The sequence below is a fragment of the Ranitomeya variabilis genome, chromosome 2 (genome assembly GCF_051348905.1).
Source record: "Ranitomeya variabilis isolate aRanVar5 chromosome 2, aRanVar5.hap1, whole genome shotgun sequence".
NCBI classification, from domain to species: Eukaryota; Metazoa; Chordata; class Amphibia; order Anura; family Dendrobatidae; genus Ranitomeya; species Ranitomeya variabilis.
Genome location: NC_135233.1, coordinates 679,828,071 through 679,851,252, shown reverse-complemented (window position 1 = coordinate 679,851,252; position 23,182 = coordinate 679,828,071).

Here is a 23,182-nt window from a genome sequence, read left to right as displayed (position 1 = left end):
GCCATCTTCCCCGTGGCTCTGGACTGCGGCATATGTGGAGGGAGATCCCTGGCGGGCCAGTGGTGAGTTCACCAGGTGCTGCAGCCCTCTCGCGTGGCTCCCGGACTTCCCTCCTCCTGCCGAGGGCTCACCCTGCCCCCTTCCACGACGCCTGGAGTGTCTGAGCAGTGGACTGCTCACTGCCTCTGTCCCTGTGTGGTGCTCAACCCGGGCATACCACCCACCCTCCTCCAGCCATAAGCAGCATATCTGTCCAGGGTCGGTCTCCTGAATCCTCCATGCTGGGCGTGGAGGTCCCTTCTGCTCGGCCCGCTCCTTTTGGTGGTGCTTGTGGTGTTGTGGGGCTGGCGTGCTGTTCAGCTGCCCCACATGCTGGATTTCTCCTCCAGCGCCATTTTGGAGGGCGTGAGTGAAGCCATTGCCGACCTGTTGAGATTCAGGAGGGGGCAGCAGAGGTACATTAGGCCAGAAGAAACAATCTGCAGTGTGATTCCTAAAAGTGTGTCCTAGAAGTGTGAAGATTAATTTCGAATTAAAACCAGAAGGATGTATACAGACTGTGCCCTGCTATCTGCCACCATCGCACTCTAACCAGCATGTCTATTCTTCCTACAGGTATGTTCATGCACCCAGCTCTCCAGTCTGCTCTCCTGCCTTGTCTGTCTATGAAGTGCACATAGTACATCACCCAACTTTCCACACACTTTCCTCTGCCCCTAGTGGAGCGCGCCCACGTGTAGGGCAATGGGGTACTCGGCACCGGGTCTATCTCTCTCGGTTCTGGGGATGTCAAAGTGGCCCGACCCAGTCCGTGGCCCTTCTGAGGGGCGTCCAACTAAAAGTGAAGCAGTTTGTATGGTGTTCGTGACGCCACCTGTGGGATTTGGTCAGGGTGACCGACGCTGCTAGGGGTCCCCTGGGGTGATGGAATGGCAGCTAGATGGTATACCTTCCCACAGGTGAAGTATGTCCCCAGGGCTTCCCAGATGTGTAGGTGGTGATGGTGGACGTTGTAAGGTGCAATGAATAACGATGACACAAAGGTTGAAGTCTCTTTACCTTTTACTGAAGACTTCAGAGTCCACAGTCCAGAGTACCATTCACAGGGCAAGCAGAGTCCAGCCGGTCCGAAGGCACATCCAGAGTTCCCTGATCCAGGTGGAAATCAGTAGCCTTCCTACTAGCGCCTGTGTGTTGTAGTACCTCCCTGCTGAGCACCACGGGATAGTCCTCACAACTTTCGTGGATGTTTCTGATGTTCTCTCTCTCTGTCCCCCAGATGATATGGATAGGACAACCCGTATGACGGGGTAGGCCTGGAGCTATTTTATAGGGACCCTAGTGACGCCCCTCTCCCACAATTTGCCTCCGTGTCTTCATAGGTATTAAGGTCGGGCAACCAACTTGGAATTGACTGTCCTGACGGTCTCTGAAGTAATACGTAGAGTCAATTACTCCCTCTGTGTTCCGGCCACCGGCTACGCGCCTCAGAAGGAGGCTGCCGATCTTGAGGCAGAACTCCTCCCGGTATTATCTCCTTGTGCTGTGACTTCATTTCTCACTCTCCACAATATACTTCGCTTCATGTCCTTTCTTAGGATGCTGCTGCAATGGGTGCAGGCGCAGCTCCGTAACGCTCTATCTCGTGCTCGGTCTCTGTCAGGATCCCACCCCTGACAGGGACCCTCTGTCTGCAGCTCAGAGGTTCCTCCTTCTCCCCCTGTCTGCCTGACAGGTCCTCTCTGGGTCAAACCCAGGTAGCTTCTGACTGACTTCCTATCCAACCCACCAGTTTTACCTGTGCGTGAGGAGTGGCCTAGTAGATAGTACCTTTGCTCCCCCGGGTGGACTGGAGTGTGAAGTGTAGTGTGTGACTGTGATACCTGGTCAGGTGAACTCTTTTAGTACCATCAGACGTAATATCACTCCCCCTGGTGGAAGAGCGGCATTACTGCAATGACCAGGACTCTGGGGCGCTGCACTCCCCCCCCATTAAATCCAGTACTCCCGGACTGGGAAAAGAAGAACAACAATACATGTTAGCAAAAGACATACAACATTTTTGAAATGCTGTAAACAGGTTAATTTAACATTGCTTCCCTTTATGGGAGGTGAGGACACTTGAACGTTACAAACAAGAACATATTTACATGTGCAAAAGCAAATTGAAAACAGTTATTATCTATCTATGGAACCAATTACCCGTACAGGTGTTCTATCTACTAAGTGCTATAACAATAATTTAACATTTTTCTTTCTCTAAGTGCAAAGTCTATTAACCATCTATCTATGGCTCTCTAGAGGACTCTCTAACCCCTATGGGTTTTATGCAGCAGGAAGCATGGAAACAAACAGTTAACTATTTACAGTTTTCGGTTCTCCTAGGTTTATTCTGGCGGCCTCCACCAGGGCTTTACCTGACAGGTAGCCCTCTGTGGTTTGGGATAGCTCACGTGCAAGCTCACTCCCGGTGCCGGGTACACTCCGTGAGTCCGTTTCTCATGCACGGTCAGGTCGTGCGCCGCAATAAAGGTCTGGGTGGTCTGATGGATGATGCAAGTTACAGTGGGGGCTTCCACAGCCATTTCAGCAGTAAGGTCTTCTTCCAAGCTCCTGGATACAGCCAAGAGGGCTGTGCATTTCTGCACATCCCAGGCCCACCAGCAGTTTTCCTTTTGGTACCGGCGGTAGGTCACAGCATCTCCAGGTTTCAGGATGGAATCCGCGCCATCTCCGCACAGGCAGGACTCCACCTCGTCCTGGTTTTACCCATGTGTGAGGAGTGGCCTAGTAGATAGTACCTTTGCTCCCCCTGGTTGACTGGAGTGTGAAGTGTAGTGTGTGACTGTGATACTTGGTCAGGTGAACTCCTTTAGTACCATCAGACGTAATATCACTCCCCCTGGTGATAGGTTGAAGAGATGGGTTAGGGTTGGGATGAAGACTGTGGCGAGGTTTGGGATGAAGTGGGAAGGGATCGGGTCAAGTGCACAGGTGGTGAGATGCGATCTTGAGAGTAGAGTGGAGAGTCGATCTTCTGTAATGGTGGAGAAGTTGGTTTTGGAGGTGGAGGGCTGGGTAGTTGGGAGGAAGGGCTCTGGGGGTTGTCGACTAAAACAGTTTCTGATGTTCTCAATCTTCTGCTTGAAAAATGAGGCAAAGTCTTCAGGTGAGATGAGTGGGGAGGGAGGAGATGCTGGAGGATGGAGGAGAGCATTGAAGGTGTTGAATAACTGTTTAGGGTTGTGAGACAGGAAGGATATGAGAGATGAGAAGTAGGTTTGTTTTGCTGTGGCGAGTGTGGTCTTGAAAGTAGTGAGGGACTGTTTGAATGCGATAAAGTGCTCGCTGGAGTGGGATCTTTTCCATCTCCGCTCAGAAGCCCTGGAAGCTCACCTCAGTTCTTTGGTCAGGCTGGTGTTCCAGGGCTGTCTGTTGATTTTGCGAGCTTTGGTATGTGTGAGAGGGGCAAGAGATTCCAAAGCTGCAGCTATTGTGGTATTATATAGTGCGGCAGCGTCATCCGCATTGTGTAGGGAACTTATGTCTGTGAGAGGGAGGAGGGATTCAGAGAGTGAATGTAGATCAAGGTGTTTAAGATTTCTGTGAGGGTGTGCAGTTTGTGGGGTGGGGATTGTAGACAAGGAGTGGAGAGGGAAGAGAAAGTGAGTAGATTGTGGTCAGAAAGAGGAAGAGGTGAGTTGGAGAGGTTAGATAGGGAGCAGAGGCGGGTAAAGATGAGGTCCAATGTGTGACCATCTTTGTGAGTGGCTGCAGAAGACCATTGAGTGAGGCTGAAGGAAGAAGTGAGAGATAGAAGTTTAGTGGCAGCTGAGAGGGAAGTGTCAATGGAGATGTTGAAGTCACCCATGATGATAGTAGGGATGTCCGCAGAAAGGAAATGAAGTAGCCAGGTGGTGAAGTGGTCAAAGAAGGTGGTGGCTGGCCCTGAGGGGCAGTAAATGACAGCCAGTTGGAGGTTGGTGGGGGCATAGATGCGCACAGAGTGCACCTCAAAGGAAGGGAGGGTAACAGAGGTTGGCAGTGGGATTGGGGTGAAGGAGCAGTTATCTGACAGGAGAAAACCAACTCCTCCGCCATGCTTGCTGCTGGGGCGGGGTGTGTGAGAAAGGTGGACGCCACCATATGAAAGTGCAGCAGGAGAGGCTGTGTCAGAAGGGGTGAGCCAGGTTTCGGTGATGGCGAGGAAGGGAAGTTTGGTAGTAACAAAAAGATCCTGGATGTAGGAAAGTTTGTTGCAGACAGAGCGAGCGATCCACAGAGCTCCTGTTAGTGGGACAGGGGAAGTGGGGGCTGGACGAATGGGTATAAGGTTAGAAAGGTTACGGAAATTTGTGATAGAGCGTGGATGGGAGGTAGAACTGACTGTGGGGATGTGGTGAGGAGGACCAGGATTTGGAGAGATATCACCAGCAGTGAGAAGGAGCAGAGAAAGTGTTAGCAGGTGGGAGCAGGAGAGGGCATGAGGTGGCTGTCTGTGCTTGGAGACAGAGGAATGTATGTTAAGGAACAGTTCTGAGGAGGAGGTGAGATGGATGGGGAGGACTGAAGAAGAGATGAACAGTTCTTTACTAGAAGAAGGGATTAGGGGAGTTTGCAGAAAGTGAAGAATTATAGGGGTGAAAGTGAAAACAAACAGAAACATTGTTTACAGTGAATGGTCAGTTACCTTCAGTTCCCTTCTGGTTCAATTCTGGTTTTAATTCTAAATTAATCTTCACAATTCTAGGACACACTTATAGGAATCACACTGCAAACTAAAGTCAATGCAGACTTGTGCTATGCAATATATGTACAACTAAGTGTATACAAGTGTGAAGCAGAGAGGAGTGGTCTCTGCTCATCTTGGTCAGAGAATTAAGGGTGGATGCATACAATCAAGCAAGAGTAAGCAAGGTCATAAATAACACTGGGGGAGGCTAGGGTTAGCTGAAAGGCATACCATGTGAATGCTAGGAGCAGAGAAAAGTATGTGTGGAAAGTTGGGTGATGTACTATGTGCACTTCATAGACAGACAAGGCAGGAGGGCAGGCTGGAGAGCTGGGTGCATGAACATACCAACTGGTGTTTTCCCCTCAAGCTTTAAACATGCCTCAATCACACCTATCCTCAAAAAGCCCTCTCTTGACCCATCCTTTGTATCTAGCTATCGCCCTATATCACTTCTCCCCTATGCCTTAAAACTACTGGAACAACACGTCCATCTTGAACTGTCCTCCCATCTATCTTCCTGCTCCCTCTTCGACCACTTACAATCAGGCTTCCGGTCACACCACTCCACTGAAACTGCCCTAACTAAGGTCACCAATGACCTATTTACCACCAAGAGCAAGAGACACTACTCTATCCTCCTCCTCCTGGACCTGTCCTCTGCCTTTGACACAGTGGACCATTCCCTATTACTACAGACCCTCTCATCCCTTGGCATCACAGACTTGGCCCTGTCCTGGATCTCGTCATACCTAACTGACCAAACATTCAGCGTCTCCCATTCACACACCACCTCCTCACCTCACCCCCTATCTGTCGGAGTCCCGCAAGGTTAAGTTCTAGGGCCCCTGCTCTTCTCCATTTACACTTTTGGCCTGGGACAGCTCATAGAATCTCACGGTTTTCAGTATCATTTCTATGCTGATGACACACAGATCTACATCTCTGGACCAGATATCACCACCCTACTAACCAGAATCCCTCAATGTCTATCCGCTATTTCATCCTTCTTCTCCGCTAGATTTCTAAAACTTAACATGGACAAAACAGAATTCATTGTCTTTCCCCCATCTCACACGACCCCCTCAACAGACCTATCCATTACAGTAAACGGCTGCCCACTCTCCCCAGTCCCACAAGCTCGCTGTCTCGGGGTAATCCTCGACACTGATCTCTCCTTCAAACCGCATATCCAAGTCCTTTCCACTTCCTGCCGCCTTCAACTCAAAAATATTTCATGGATCTGTACATTCCTAAACCATGAATCTGCAAAAACCCTAGTCCATGCCCTCATCATCTCCCGCCTTGACTACTGTAACCTCCTGCTCTGTGGCCTCCCTTCTAATACTCTTGCACCCCTCCAATCTATTCTAAACTCAGCTGCCCAACTAATCCACCTGTCCCCCCACTATTCCCCGGCCTCTCCCCTCTGTCAATCCCTTCACTGGCTCCCCATTACCCAGAGACTCCAGTACAAAAACCTAACCATGACATATAAAGCCATCCACAACTTGTCTCCTCCATACATCTGTGACCTCGTCTCCCGGTACTTTCATGCACGTAACCTCTGATCCTCACAAGATCTCCTTCTCTACTCCCCTCTTATCTCCTCTTCCCACAATCGCATACAAGATTTCTCTCGTGCATCACCCTTACTCTGGAACTCTCTACCACAACATATTAGACTCTCACCTACCATCGAAACCTTCAAAAAGAACCTGAAGACCCACCTCTTCCGGCAAGCCTACAACCTGCAGTAACCACCGATCGACCAAACCACTGCATGACCAGCTCTATCCTCACCTACTGTATCCTCACCCATCCCTTGTAGATTGTGGGCCCTCGCGGGCAGGGTCCTCTCTCCTTCTGTACCAGTCGTGACTAGTGTTGAGCATTCCGATACTGCAAGTATCGGGTATCGGCCGATACTTGCTGTATCGGAATTCCGATACCGAGATCCGATATTTTTGTGGTATCGGGTATCGGTATCGAAACAACATTAATGTAAAAATGTGTAAAAGAAAGAATTAAAATAAAAAATATTGCTATACTCACCTCTCCGACGCAGACTGCACCTTACCGAGGGAAGCGGCAGCGTTCTTTGTTTAAAATTTGCGCTTTTCTTTCCTTTACTGAAGTCCCGGCTTGTGATTGGTCACGTGCCGACCATGTGGCCGGGACGCAACCAATCACAGCAAGCCGTGACGTAATTTCAGGTCCTTCAGGATTTTAAAATTACGTTCCGGCGTTGTGATTGGTTGTGTCGCAGTCACATGGGCAACGCAACCAATCACAGCAAGCCGTGACGTAATTTCAGGTCCTTAAGGATTTTAAAATTACGTCCCGGCTTTGTGATTGGTTGCGTCGCAGTCACATGGGAGACGCAACCAATCACAAGCCGTGACGTCACGGGAGGCTGGACACGCGCGCATTTTAAAATGGGCGCGTGTCCAGCCTCCCGTGACGTCCCGGCTTGTGATTGGTTGCGTCGCGGTCAACCAATCACAAGCCGGGAGGCTGGACACGCGCGCATTTTAAAATTTTAAAATGCGCGCGTGTCCAGCCTCCCGGCTTGTGATTGGTTGATCGCGACGCAACCAATCACAAGCCGGGACGTCACGGGAGGCTGGACACGCGCTCATTTTAAAATGCGCGCGTGTCCAGCCTCCCGTGACGTCACGGCTTGTGATTGGTTGCGTCTCCCATGTGACTGCGACGCAACCAATCACAAAGCCGGGACGTAATTTTAAAATCCTTAAGGACCTGAAATTACGTCACGGCTTGCTGTGATTGGTTGCGTTGCCCATGTGACTGCGACGCAACCAATCACAACGCCGGAACGTAATTTTAAAATCCTGAAGGACCTGAAATTACGTCACGGCTTGCTGTGATTGGTTGCGTCCCGGCCACATGGTCGGCACGCGACCAATCACAAGCCGGGACTTCAGTAAAGGAAAGAAAAGCGCGAATTTTAAACAAAGAACGCTGCCGCTTCCCTCGGTAAGGTGCAGGCTGCGTCGGAGAGGTGAGTATAGCAATATTTTTTATTTTAATTCTTTCTTTTACACATTAATATGGTTCCCAGGGCCTGAAGGAGAGTTTCCTCTCCTTCAGACCCTGGGAACCATCAGGAATACTGTCCGATACATGAGTCCCATTGACTTGTATTGGTATCGGGTATCGGTATCGGATTGGATCCGATACTTTGCCGGTATCGGCCGATACTTTCCGATACCGATACTTTCAAGTATCGGACGGTATCGCTCAACACTAGTCGTGACTTGTATTGTTCAAGATTATTGTACCTGTTTTTATAATGTATTCCCCTCCTCACATGTAAAGCGCCATGGAATAAATGGCGCTATAATAAATAATAATAATAATAATAATCAGCTGGAACTCCAATGTACAGCATAACTGCTCCAGTGGTGCTCTGCTGACACCTGGTGACTGTTTAATGTTACTGCTCTCTATTAAAGCTCCTCTGACCTAATGACAATTCTGCATTAAACTTAAATTAAGCTACCTAATTGGAGCCGCAGGCTGGGAATCTTGAGAAAACTTTGAACGACTCCCTGGTGCTAGCCAAAGGGTTAAAATCCTATGGACTTGCAGATTATATCGCAATGCTGCCACCTAGTGCCCCGCTTTTGAGAACTGTGCCTGTTGCACACAAATATGCAGGAAAATTAAATAGAGAAATTACTTGGTAATCCTTTTTGCTATTAATATCCGGGCCACTACCAGTACTTTGTGAAGGCATACTGAATAACCAGCCATAAGACATCCTTATATTACATACATATCTTAGGAAGGCATCATGAGTCCTGGCAAATCGCAATCTGCAGCTGACAAGCTGAGGGTCTATGCCAGGAGAGCTAACTCGATGACAATGCTGAGACCCTCAAATAAATCAACTCAGGAAGAGGCATCAATGTTACAGGAATCAGAGGACATGGCTCCGGAGCCCACTCTGAAACAGGTATCCGCGCAACTGCTAATGGCCATCCAAGGCAGTACAGCTTCCCTAACCAGAGGTCAAAACTGACCTAGGACTCCTCCGCAATGATTTGTCTAACCTGGGAGAGAAAGTCCGACAAGCGGAGGACAGAATCTCGAGTCTGGAGGACCAAATAGCGCCTTTGCCTGAGCGTATCAGAGTGATAGAACAAAAATTGGAACTATGCGTTCAAAAGCATGATGACCTGGAGAATAGACTGAGACAGAACAATATCTGTATAATTGGATTTCCGGAAACGGCAGAAGGAAAGAACCCTAGCGACTTCGTGGAAAGATGGATCCTCAATCTATTTCCGGAAGCCACCTTTTCTGCCGCTTATGCGATGGAGAGGGCACACCGCGTACCTGGGAAACCGAATCCTCCAGGAGCTCCTCCTGGGCCCCTACTGGCCAGATTTCTTAACTGGAGGGACAGAGACTATATCCTGCAATTGGCACGAAATGCCCAAATAATTAAACATGAAGGTGTCACTGTAATGTTGTTTCCAGATTTGTCAGCAGATTTGCAGAAACGAAGAGCCTTATTTACTTCGATTAAGAGACGCCTGAAAAGTTTTAACGTGGTTTATTCAATGGCTTACCCTGCCAGGCTTAGGGTGGTGGATGATGAGAGGGTAATTTTCTTTCAGAACCCGACGGAAGCGGAGGAGTGGATCTCCAAGAGAGAAAGACGCCAGAAGTAGTAATGATAATGCATGTCAAAATGAGTTTTTAAAGATATTATTTTGTGCGCAGAAATGTTACACTCCTGATGGTGAGCCTAACATTTTGCTGCTCTTTGTCTCTAACAATATTTGTGCTCATGCCTGGACTGGGTCACTGTAATGGTTAATTGTTATACTGTTATTACTGCTTGTTCCCATGAATCCCATGTTACGTTGTTACTGATCAAGCTGATGTTATCATATCTTCCCCCTTCTGAATAGACTTCTCTGTGGGGCTGTGGTAATATCCTGAGTGAGTATATTGCCATCCAAGATACCAAGCAACCAAGGGGTTAAAAGGAAATCTGTATTGAAGGGGTGGCGGGACGCCCATCTCTGGGGCGCTAGCATCGTGCTTCCTGTCCCGAAAACCTGGTTACCCTTAGGGTTTAGTAAAAACTAGGGGATCAGACCAATAATTCGGTGAGTATCCTCCCCGGTATGGGGGAGAGAGAAGGAGAGGGGTGGGGGGAGTTGGGGAAATTACTTTAAAGTATGCACTACATCCGATAAATTTGCTATTGGTGGTTCGGATTGATTTGAAAGAGTATAAGACTTCTAATTATGCCTGTGCTTCAGTTTGGAGAAGTTTATAGGCATCTCTTGTTGTACTTTTAAGATCATTACTGGTCAATGTTTCTTAATTCAATTGAAAATTTAGTTAATAAACAGCATTGCACTTATACTTTACCGTCCGGGAATGGTTTGTGTTGTGAACTCCGTTCTCGAACTCCCTCCGGTGGTCAGGAATGGTACTTCTGTGAGTTCTGTCCGTGGACTCCCTCTGGTGGCTGAAAGTGGAGCTGCTGGTCTGGAAGTGGCTTCCTCAGCTGCATCGTTTAGGACTGGGCTGGTTCCTCTATTTAACTCCGCTCAGATCATTACTTGATGCTGGCTGTCAATGTATCAGTACTGGTTCAGATCTCTCTTGGATCCTTCTGATGTCCTGTTTACTTCAACAGAAGCTAAGTCCCTGTTAAGCTCATTTGTTGTTCATTTGTGTACTGAATATATTCCTTAGTACCTGTTTATTTTCTGTCCAGCGGGTAATCATGATTTTGTTTTGCTAGCTGGAAGCTCTGGGTGGCAGAGGGGCGCCACCGCACCGTGAGTCGGTGCGGGGGTCTTTTTGCTCTCTCTGTGTGGCTTTTGTAGATTTTTGTGCTGACCGCAAAGATCCCTTTATCTATACTCTGTCTATTTAGTAAGACTGGCCTCCTTTGCTAAAAAACCTGTTTTCATCTCTGTGTTTGTACCTTCCTCTTAACTCACAGTTAATATATGTGGGGGCTGCCTTTTCCTTTGGGAAATTTCTCTGAGGCAAGTGAGGCTTTGTTTCTCTTTAGGGGTAGTTACCTCTCAGGCTGTGAAGAGTCATCTAGGCAGAGTCAGGCACGATCCACGGCTAATTCTAGTGTGTGTGATAATAGGATTAGGGTTGCGGTCAGCAGAGCTCCCACTTCCCAGAGCTCGTCCTATTTTGCAGTTTGACTATCAGGTCAGTCCAGGTTCTCCTAACCACCAGGCCCATAACAGTACAGCCGGCCAAAAGTATTAATGCATCTCAATAGAGGGATAAGAGAAGTTCTGAGACCATTTTTTTTTCTCTGTAGTGTGCTCTGCCTTTCTTTTCCCCTTAACCCTTGGGTGGTTCAGGAATCAGGTGTAGATATGGACATTCAAGGTCTGTCCTCTTGTGTGGATCATCTCACTGCACGGGTACAAAGCATTCAGGATTATGTAGTTCAGAATCCTATGTTAGAGCCTAGAATACCAATTCCTGATTTGTTTTCTGGGGATAGATCTAAGTTTCTGAATTTCAAGAATAATTGTAAACTGTTTCTTGCTCTGAAACCTCGCTCCTCTGGTGACCCTGGTCAGCAAGTAAAGATCATTATTTCCTTGTTGCATGGCGACCCTCAAGACTGGGCATTCTCCCTTGCGCCAGGAGATCCTGCATTGCTTAATGTAGATGCGTTTTTTCTGGCGCTTGGATTGCTCTATGACGAACCAAATTCTGTGGATCAGGCAGAGAAAATCTTGCTGGCTCTATGTCAGGGTCAGGATGATGCTGAAATGTATTGTCAGAAGTTTAGAAAGTGGTCTGTGCTTACTCAGTGGAATGAGTGTGCCCTGGCAGCGATTTTCAGAAAGGGTCTTTCTGAAGCCCTTAAGGATGTTATGGTGGGGTTCCCCATGCCTGCTGGTCTGAATGAATCAATGTCCTTGGCCATACAGATCGATCGGCGCTTACGTGAGCGCAAAACTGTGCACCATTTGGCGGTATCCTCTGAGCAGAGGCCTGAGCCTATGCAATGTGATAGGACTTTGACCAGAGCTGAACGGCAGGAACATAGACGTCAGAATGGGCTGTGTTTTTACTGTGGTGACTCTACTCATAGTATCTCAGATTGTCCTAAGCGCACTAAGCGGTCCGCTAAGTCTGTCACCATTGGTACTATACAGCCTAAATTTCTTTTATCCGTTACTCTGATTTGCTCTTTGTCATCCTATTCTGTTATGGCGTTTGTGGATTCAGGCGCAGCCCTGAATTTGATGGACTTGGAGTATGCCAGGCGCTGTGGTTTTTTCTTGGAGCCCTTGCAGCATCCTATTCCATTAAGGGGAATTGATGCCACGCCTTTGGCCAAGAATAAGCCTCAGTATTGGACCCAGTTGACCATGTGCATGGCTCCTGCGCATCAGGAGGATATTCGCTTTTAGGTGTTGCATAATTTGCATGATGTGGTTGTGTTGGGTTTGCCATGGCTACAGGTCCATAATCCAGTATTGCACTGGAAATCAATGTCTGTGTCCAGTTGGGGTTGTCAAGGGGTCCATGGTGATGTTCCAGTGTTATCTATTTCTTCTTCCACTCCTTCTGAAGTACCTGAGTTTTTGTCGGATTACCAGGATGTATTTAATGAGCCCAAGTCCAGTGCCCTGCCTCCTCATAGGGATTGTGATTGTGCTATTAATTTGATTCCTGGTAGTAAGTTTCCTAAGGGCCGACTTTTCAATTTATCTGTGCCAGAACACGCCGCTATGCGGAGTTATATAAAGGAGTCCTTGGAGAAAGGGCATATACGCCCGTCATCATCACCGTTAGGAGCAGGGTTCTTTTTTTGTGGCCAAGAAGGATGGTTCTCTGAGACCTTGTATAGATTACCGCCTTCTTAATAAAATCACGGTCAAATTTCAGTACCCTTTGCCTCTATTGTCTGATTTGTTTGCTCGGATTAAGGGGGCTAGTTGGTTTACCAAGATAGATCTTCGAGGGGCGATGAATGGAAAATCGCGTTTAATACGCCCGAGGGCCATTTTGAGTATCTGGTGATGCCATTCGGGCTTTCTAATGCGCCATCTGTGTTTCAGTCCTTTATGCATGACATCTTCCGAAAGTATCTGGATAGATTCATGATTGTATATTTGGATGATATTTTGGTCTTTTCGGATGATTGGGAGTCTCATGTGAAGCAGGTCAGAATGGTGTTTCAAGTCCTTCGTGCTAATTCCTTGTTTGTAAAGGGGTCTAAATGTCTCTTCGGAGTTCAGAAGGTTTCCTTTTTGGGCTTCATTTTTTCCCCTTCTACTATCGAGATGGATCCAGTTAAAGTCCAGGCCATTTATGATTGGACTCGGCCTACATCTGTAAAGAGCCTTCAGAAATTCCTGGGCTTTGCGAATTTCTACCGTCGCTTTATCGCTAATTTTTCTAGTGTTGTTAAACCACTAACTGATTTGACCAAGAAAGGAGCGGATGTGGTGAACTGGTCCTCTGCGGCCGTTGAGGCGTTTCAGGAACTGAAACGTCGTTTTTCTTCAGCCCCTGTGTTGTGTAAGCCAGATGTTTCGCTCCCTTTTCAGGTTGAGGTTGATGCTTCTGAGATTGGAGCAGGGGCTGTTTTGTCTCAGAGAAGTTCGGATGGCTCTGTGATGAAGCCATGTGCTTTCTTTTCTAGAAAGTTTTCGCCTGCTGAGCGTAATTATGATGTTGGCAATCGGGAGTTGTTGGCTATGAAGTGGGCATTCGAGGAGTGGCGACATTGGCTGGAAGGAGCCAAGCATCGCGTGGTGGTCTTGACGGATCACAAGAATCTGACTTACCTCGAGTCTGCCAAGTGGTTGAATCCTAGACAGGCTCGATGGTCACTGTTTTTCTCCCGTTTCGATTTCGTGGTTTCATACCTTCCGGGTTCTAAGAATGTGAAGGCTGATGCCCTTTCAAGGAGTTTTGTGCCTGATTCTCCAGGAGTTTCTGAGCCGGCTGGTATTCTCAAAGAGGGGGTGATTTTGTCTGCTATCTCCCCTGATTTGCGGCGGGTTCTACAGGAATTTCAGGCGGATAGACCTGACCGCTGTCCAGCAGAGAGACTGTTTGTCCCAGATAGATGGACTAGTAGGGTTATCTCGGAGGTTCATTGTTCGGTGTTGGCTGGTCATCCTGGAATTTTTTGTACCAGAGATTTGGTGGCTAGGTCCTTTTGGTGGCCTTCCTTGTCGCGGGATGTGCGTTCTTTTGTGCAGTCCTGTGGGACTTGTGCTCGGGCGAAGCCCTGCTGTTCACATGCCAGTGGGTTACTTTTGCCCTTGCCGGTCCCGAAGAGGCCTTTGACGCATGTTTCCATGGATTTTATTTCAAATCTCCCTGTCTCTCAAAGGATGTCGGTCATCTGGGTGGTTTGTGATCGCTTCTCTAAAATGGTCCATTTGGTGCCCTTGCCTAAATTGCCTTCATCCTCTGATTTGGTTCCGTTGTTTTTCCAGCATGTGGTTTGTTTGCATGGCATTCCGGAGAACATTGTGTCGGACAGAGGTTCCCAGTTTGTTTCGAGGTTTTGGCGGTCCTTTTGTGCTAAGATGGGCATTGATTTGTCTTTTTCTTCGGCTTTCCATCCTCAGACAAATGGGCAAACTGAACGAACCAATCAGACTTTGGAGACCTATCTGAGATGCTTTGTTTCTGCTGATCAGCATGATTGGGTGGCCTTCTTGCCATAGGCTGAGTTCGCCCTTAATAATCGGGCCAGTTTGGCTACTTTGGTTTCGCCTTTTTATTGTAATTCCGGTTTCCATCCTCGTTTTTCTTCAGGGCAGGTTGAGCCTTCAGACTGTCCTGGTGTGGATTCTGTGGTGGACAGGTTGCAGCAAATTTGGACTCATGTAGTGGACAATTTGACATTGTCACAGGAGAAGGCTCAACGTTTCGCTAACCGCCGTCGCCGTGTTGGTCCCCGACTTTGTGTTGGGGATCTGGTTTGGTTGTCGTCTCGTTATGTCCCTATGAAGGTTTCTTCCCCTAAGTTTAAGCCTCGTTTTATTGGGCCTTATAAGATTTCTGAAATCCTCAATCCTGTGTCATTTCGTTTGGACCTTCCAGCTTCTTTTGCCATCCATAATGTGTTCCATAGGTCGTTGTTGCGGAGATATGTGGCGCCTATGGTTCCTTCCGTTGACCCTCCTGCTCCGGTGTTGGTCGAGGGAGAATTGGAGTATGTGGTGGAGAAGATTTTAGATTCTCGTATCTCGAGACGGAAACTTCAGTATCTGGTCAAGTGGAAGGGCTATGGCCAGGAGGATAATTCCTGGGTTCTTGCCTCCGATGTCCATGCTGCCGATTTAGTTCGTGCCTTTCGTTTGGCTCATCCTGATCGGCCTGGGGGTTCTGGTGAGGGTTCGGTGACCCCTCCTCAAGGGGGGGGTACTGTTGTGAACTCCGTTCTCGAACTCCCTCCGGTGGTCAGGAATGGTACTTCTGTGAGTTCTGTCCGTGGACTCCCTCTGGTGGCTGAAAGTGGAGCTGCTGGTCTGGAAGTGGCTTCCTCAGCTGCATCGTTTAGGACTGGGCTGGTTCCTCTATTTAACTCTGCTCAGATCATTACTTGATGCCGGCTGTCAATGTATCAGTACTGGTTCCGATCTCTCTTGGATCCTTCTGATGTCCTGTTTACTTCAACAGAAGCTAAGTCCCTGTTAAGCTCATTTGTTGTTCATTTGTGTACTGAATATATTCCTTAGTACCTGTTTATTTTCTGTCCAGCAGGTAATCATGATTTTGTTTTGCTAGCTGGAAGCTCTGGGTGGCAGAGGGGCGCCACCGCACCGTGAGTCAGTGTGGGGGTCTTTTTGCTCTCTCTGTGTGGCTTTTGTAGATTTTTGTGTTGACCGCAAAGATCCCTTTATCTATACTCTGTCTATTTAGTAAGACTGGCCTCCTTTGCTAAAAAACCTGTTTTCATCTCTGTGTTTGTACCTTCCTCTTAACTCACAGTTAATATATGTGGGGGCTGCCTTTTCCTTTGGGAAATTTCTCTGAGGCAAGTGAGGCTTTGTTTCTCTTTAGGGGTAGTTACCTCTCAGGCTGTGAAGAGTCGTCTAGGCAGAGCCAGGCACGATCCACGGCTAATTCTAGTGTGTGTGATAATAGGATTAGGGTTGCGGTCAGCAGAGCTCCCACTTCCCAGAGCTCGTCCTATTTTGCAGTTTGACTATCAGGTCAGTCCAGGTTCTCCTAACCACCAGGCCCATAACAGGTTTGTATGTGATGGATCTGACCATTCTAAAAGTGAATATTACTTTTGATAAGAATTTTTTACAAAATCTACATGGTGTTACTTGAACTCCTTTCATGGAACATTAGGGGACTGGGGACCGCTAGGAAACGAAATATGGTATTCTCTCAAAAACGTAAAACACAGGTGCAAATAATATGTCTTCAAGAAACCCACCTAACACCAGACACTATATCCAGAATGAATAAACCTTGGATACAATGGCAGACACACACGTCCTATTCTAGGGGGGTTAGTCAATATGTTACATAAGTCTTTGCGATGGTCGGTTCAAATGGTTAAAAGAGACCCGGAAGGTAGATTTATTTTTATTTATGCATTTATAGATATGGTGCCTTATGTATTGCTTAATATTTATAATCCGCCACCAGTTAAGATAGAGGTACTTCATCAGGCTACAATTTTTGTATCGCAGTATCCTGATGCTAAGATGTTATGCATGGGTGACTTCAATATGGTTCTTAACATCTATTTGGATAGATTCAGTGCTGCAAACTTGAGGCCTAATAGCCAGGACACTACTATATTGGAGGCTTTTATAACGGAGATGGGCTGAATTGATTTGTAGAGACAGCAACATCCCCTTGAGAAGGCTTTCTCCTGTTAAACGCCAGCTGTTCGTTGTTTGTCGAGAATTGACCATGCATTTGGAAACAGTGCTGTATTATCTGATCTGCGTGAAATTGAGTACCTTCCTAGGGCGATGTCAGACCATGCTCCATTGGTGATGTGCCTTCACTTAGGCGGCCCCAACAGACCCAAGAGGTTCCACATACACCCATTTTGGTTGTCCCTTATAGGAGAGCAAGATAGAATAGTTGACCAATTAGAGGTATTTATAACAGACCATGCTGACTTTCCTGATAAATTGGTAGCATGGGAAACACTTAAAGCATATTTGAGGGGATGTGTCAAATCTACAATTTCATATATTAAAAGAGAATCCTGTATTCAGGAGCAGAGACTGGCTGAGGAATGTAAATTGTTGGAAGTTGAATATATCAATAACCCCTCTGATGATTCATTGCATAGGTGGCTTGGTAGAGGGAGGGAGTACCTGACGCATTTGAAGGAGAAAGCCCAGAGAAAACTTTTTTTCTCTAAACAGACTTATTTTGAATTGGGAAACCAGTAGAGTAAATTCTTGGCATATATGGTCCAACAAAATCAAATGTCTCCATCCATCCTGGCCATCAATACAGTGGAGGGAACTCCACTGCTTAAATCTGACCAAATTGCAAACAGATTTGGAGAATATTTTAGAGAGTTATGTAACTCCTAACTGAATCATACTATAGGAGAGATTGACGAATACTTGGACCATATAGAATTTCCCAAGCTTTCTTCTGAAAATCAGGCCTTTTTAGATAGAGATATCACGTTGGAGGAAATTCGGGAAGCAGCCATGTCTCTCTCCAATGGGAAAATCCTGGGCCCTGATGGCATACCCATAAACTATATAAAAGATATCTAGATCAGATAGGGCCGGTTCTGCTGCAGACCCTTTCTGAAGCACTTGCAAGACACTCACTCCCCCAATCCTTTTATGATGCCACTATTGTGGTAATACCAAAGCCAGATAAACCTGCTGGGGAATGTGACTCTTATCGCCCTATATATCTGCTTAACACAGACTATAAAATACTCACTAAACTTATAGCCAACAGACTTAAAGCAGTAATACTTAGCATAGTACATGAAGCTCAATCTGGTTTTATGCCAGGAAGATCCACCTCCTCTAATGTTAGAAGAGTGCAGGTTCTGAATCAGATAGGACACAAGTATGAGAAGCCTTGGGCAATAGCCTCTTTAGATACTGCAAAGGCTTTTGATTCAATGGAGTCGAAATTCTTGCAGCGTGTGCTTGTGAAATTTTGGTTTCTCAGACAAATTTTGCAGGTGGATTGAAGTACTTTATTATATGCCCAGAGCTAACATCCTTGTTAATGGTTTACTGTCAGACTATTTTAGCCTGGGTAGGGGAACTAGACAGGCCTGTGCATTATCTCCAATGCTCTTTGCTCTTGCAATCGAGCCAATTGCACTTGCAATTAGACAGGACCCTGTGGTGGAGGGAATCAATATAAACTCTAGGATAAAGTGGGATTTTATGCTGATGATCTAGTGCTCTTTCTGGATAAAATAGAGCAATCTCTTCTATTGATTATTAATTATTTTGGGGAACTAACTAGCCTTAAAATTAACTGGAGTAAGTCTGTGATTATGCCATTAATAGATAATATAACTGTACCCGTGCTATGTGGTTTACATGTAGTACAAAAATTTTAATATTTAGGCATCATAATTAATCAAAATCCGATTAGAGACCTTAAGGATAATATATACCCCCTTGGAGATATGATGAGGAATAAGTTTGGGATGTGGTCCAGACTTCTCCTATCTGTGGCAGGCAGAGTCGGATTAATTAAAATGATAATTCTGCCCAAATGCTTATATATGCTGGAACACACATCGTTAAGGGTCCCTAAAAGTTTTTTAGGAAAATACATAGCATGATGGCAGCATTTATATGGGGTCCGTCAAGACCTAAATTAAGTATTGGATCCCTGCAGAGCCCCAAAGACCATGGCGGATACGCGGTCCCTCACTTATATTTGTATTATCTGGCTGGTCAACTACGCTGCTTAAAATATTGGGTAAATCAAGATGGACTTAATAATGGAGAAGCTCATCTTATGCATTTTTTGGGTGGGAATACACCGTGGGCAATATTGGAGGGTTCGTACAGACCACCCCAGGGTTTGTTATTTGCGTATAGCTTAGCAATACAGGTTTGGCAAGAAAGTAAAGGTATTTTGAAATTCACGGATCAAATTGGGGAAATTCAGATATGGAATAATCCCGAATTCCTGCACCTTCAAAATTTACAGGACCCGGGTTTCTGGAAACTAAATGGAATAACGACACTTAGTCAGTTTTTTGAAAATGAAACTTTATTATCATTTGAACAAATCCATGTCAGGTTCATAATTCCCCACAGAGACTTTTATAGATATCTATAACTAAGACATGCCATAATATACCAGTCCCCGTTTCCTAGAATGAGAATATCTAAATATCCATTGATAGGAGTATTATCAACTCAAGGACCCACAGGTGTGATATCCTCCCTCTATACCTTTTTGTTAAACTCTAAAATCGCATCCACTCAGCTCGCTGTGGAGAGTAAAGGTACCTTCACATTAAGCGACGCTGCAGCGATATCGACAACGATGCCGATCGCTGCAGCGTCGCTGTGTGGTCGCTGGAGAGCTGTCACACAGACAGCTCTCCAGCGACCAACAATGCCGAAGTCCCCTGGTAACCAGGGTAAACATCGGGTTACTAAGCGCAGGGCCGCGCTTAGTAACCCGATGTTTACCCTGGTTACCAGTGTAAACGTAAAAAAAAACAAACAGTACATACTCACATTCCGGTGTCTGTCACACGTCCCCTGGCGTCTGCTTCCTGCACTGACTGTGAGTGCCAGCCGTAAGGCACAGCACAGCGGTGACGTCACCGCTGTGCTCTGCTTTTACTTTACGGCCGGCGCTCACAGTCAGTGCGGGAAGCAGACGGCCAGGGACCTGACGGACAGCAGAAGGTGAGTATGTACTGTTTGTTTTTTTTTACATTTACAATGGTAACCAGGGTAAACATCGGGTTACTAAGCGCGGCCCTGCACTTAGTAACCCGATATTTACCCTGGTTACCATTGTAAAACATTGCTGGCATCGTTGCTTTTGCTGTCAAACACGACGATACACGCCGATCTGACAACCAAATAAAGTTCTGGACTTTCAGCAACGACCAGCGATATCACAGCAGGATCCTGATCGCTGCTGCGTGTCAAACACAACGATATCGCTATCCAGGACGCTGCAACGTCACGGATCGTCGTCGTTCTCGCTGCAAAGTTGCTTAGTGTGAAGGTACCTTTAGTGGTGACACCTAATACCCTCTATCACTGATGATCAGTGGAGCGATATCCTGGAGGCACATACAATGGTGTCACCAGCCGCAAATAACAAGTTAATACAATTGTATATTCTTCACCAATCTTATCTGACCCCAAGTAGATTGCATACATTTGGTAGGTGGGTGACTGATGAATGTCACAGATGTGGGGAATCGGGAGCCGATTTCTGGCACCTTATTTGAAACTGTAGAATTATGCGAAGATATTGGAGTGAGGCCATAGCTACATTGCAGCAGATAATTGGGATACCGATCGAATGTAGGCCAGAATTGTGCATCCTGGGTGTCGTGGATGAGGAGATGTGGGTCCACCATGATAGAATAATTCTTCGGGAAGTTCTATTTATGGCTAGGAAAGCGGTAGCGTTGAGGTGGAAGGGGGGGATCTCCTTCGATTAATCAGTGGAAGAAACTAGTGAATGACATAATTCCTTATGAAAACATATTATACAGAAACAGAGGATGTCCCCAGAAATTTCAGAAGATTTGGGAAAGGTGGTGTAACTCACCATTGACACACTTGGCTCCTGGTGCTATGGTCTCTTCAATCTAGTCCCTGATGTATATCCATTCTGGACCATGAAAGTGATGATTTGTGTAGGATTAATAACATGTGTCTATTCTAACCTGACCTGGTATGAGCTTAAAAACGTTTATAAAAACTTTGTTGATTAGAAAGTGCAATGCCTGGTAGAATATATAATACTGAAGGTTATGTTTTATTTGTTTGTTTGTATACTTTATTATTGAAGGAATGATGTCATATCTATGTCAATGTGAATGTTGATACACAGATTATATTGACTCTATGCTATGTTGCCATATGTTTGTTATCTTATTTTTTGTGGCATCTTTCAATAAAAAGAGTTTAAAAAAAAAAGAAGTAGTCATTCAGAGTATATTGTAGGCAACAACTTGCGTGTGTACATTCGGTCTTTTCACTGCTGCTCAGTCGCCTTGGTTAGCAGATGCTTTGCCTTGCTTAATTGTGGCTTAATAATAAACAGCATAAGTTCTTTGTGACACTATCATTTATGTAAATGAAACCTTACAGACGTGAACAGCTCCAGGACTTTGGACAGAGTTTTGCCTGAGTATGCAATTTAATGATTGTTATCCTTAAAGGGAATCTGTCATTTCTCCAAATGCTATTAAACTGCAGATATGGGGTTAATCTGCAAGTTAATAGCATTCTAAATCCTTATGGCCACCACACTGTGCCCAATGGGAGGATATTTACTTTATGCCTCCGGCTTTCAGTCATAGAGGCATGCCCGGAGCTGTTTCTGTCAATGCTGAATGTACAGTGAATGGCGACAGTAAGCTGCTCCCGCCCACTGAGTGAATGCCAACTCAGCACTGGTACACTACAGAGATGGCTATGAGTCAAAGTGCCATGGCATGCTTATACTCACTGTATACTGAGCGGTGACTGAAAATGTGCCTGCTCACCTGTATGACTGAAAGCCGGCAGCTCCAGGGCGGAATAAGGTTCATTTCCTCCCGGTAGTTGAGCTGTCTGTGCAGCGCATGAACAGCTTAAGAACGCTATTAACCTACAGATTAACTCGATATCCGTAGTTTAATAGCATTTTGACGTTTAACAGCATTTGGGAACATTATAGGTTCCTTTAAAACGAGGCTTTCATTTATCTGGGGGTAAAGGTTTAGTTAGCTGCGCTGATTCTGTATCTAAATCTAAATACCCTGGCAAAGGCTAACTGACTTGTTGTCACACTCACTGGGGCTCAGCACATGCAAATTGCCTGTGCCTCTCCACACTATACAATTTTTCAACTATTTTAAGAGGTGCAAATAGGTTACGGTAATATTTGCATCTACAGTTGCTGAAAAAGCTGGGCAGTAAAGAGCTGGGCAATTTTACAGTAATATATGACTTACCAGGCATCCTGCCGCTCCTTGAGGACATGGGGCTGCCATATGTACAGAGTAACATAGGTTGAGAAAAGACTTTGGTCCATCAAGTTCAACCTTTCTCCACCAATTGTAAATTTTGTAATTAATCTACTATATAATTGTCTAAGGGTCACTTCCGTCTTTCTGTCTGTCTGTCACGGATATTCATTGGTTGCAGCCTCTGTCTGTCATGGAAATCCAAGTCGCTGATTGGTCATGGCAAAACGCCCATGACAATTGCCACGACCAATCAGCTGCGGGCACAGTCCGGCGGCAAAATGGCCGCTCCTTCCTCCCCGCAGTCAGAGCACGCTCCATACACCCCTCCAGTCAGCCCTCACACAGGGTTAATGGCAGCATTAACGGACCGCGCTATGCCATGGTGTAACGCACTCTGTTAACGCAGCTATTAACCCTGTGTGACCAACTTTTTACTATTGATGCTGCATATGCAGCATCAATAGTAAAAACATCTAATGTTACAAATAATGATAATTTTAAAAAAAGGTTATTCTCACCTTCCGACGTCGCGGCTGTCCTCGGCAGTGCAAGCGGCAGGTTCCAGTGCCAAGCATGCTATGCGAGAAGGACCTGCCATGACGTCACGGTCATGTGACCGCGACATCATCACAGGTTCTGCGCTCATACCAACCCTGGGACCAGAAGCTGCCGCGTGCACCGCACACAGGCGCCCGGACTTCAAGGGGCCTTCGGAAGGTGAGTATATGTTTATTTTTTATTTTAAGTCCTTTTTAACCACGCATATAGTGCCCACATTGCTATATACTACGTGGGCTGTGTTACATACTGCATGGGCTCTGTTATATACTACATCTCTGTGCTATATAATATGTAGCTGGGCAATATACAACGTGACTGTCCAATATACAACGTGACTGTCCAATATACAACGTGACTGTCCAATATACTACGTGGCTGTGCAATATACTACATGCTCTGTGTTATATACTACGTAGCTGTGCAATATACTATGTGGCTGTGTCGGTTCTGTTATATACTACGTCGACTGTGCAATATACTACGTGGCTCTGTTATACACTACGTGGCTGTGCAATATACTACGCAGCTATGCAATATACTACGTGCCTCTACAATATACTACGTGGCTATGTTATATACTATACATACTACGTGGCTCTGCTATATACTACGTCGCTGACCAATATACTACATAGCTGTGCAATACGTGAATGTGTTATAGACTACGTGGCTGTGCAATATACTACGTGCCTGTCCAA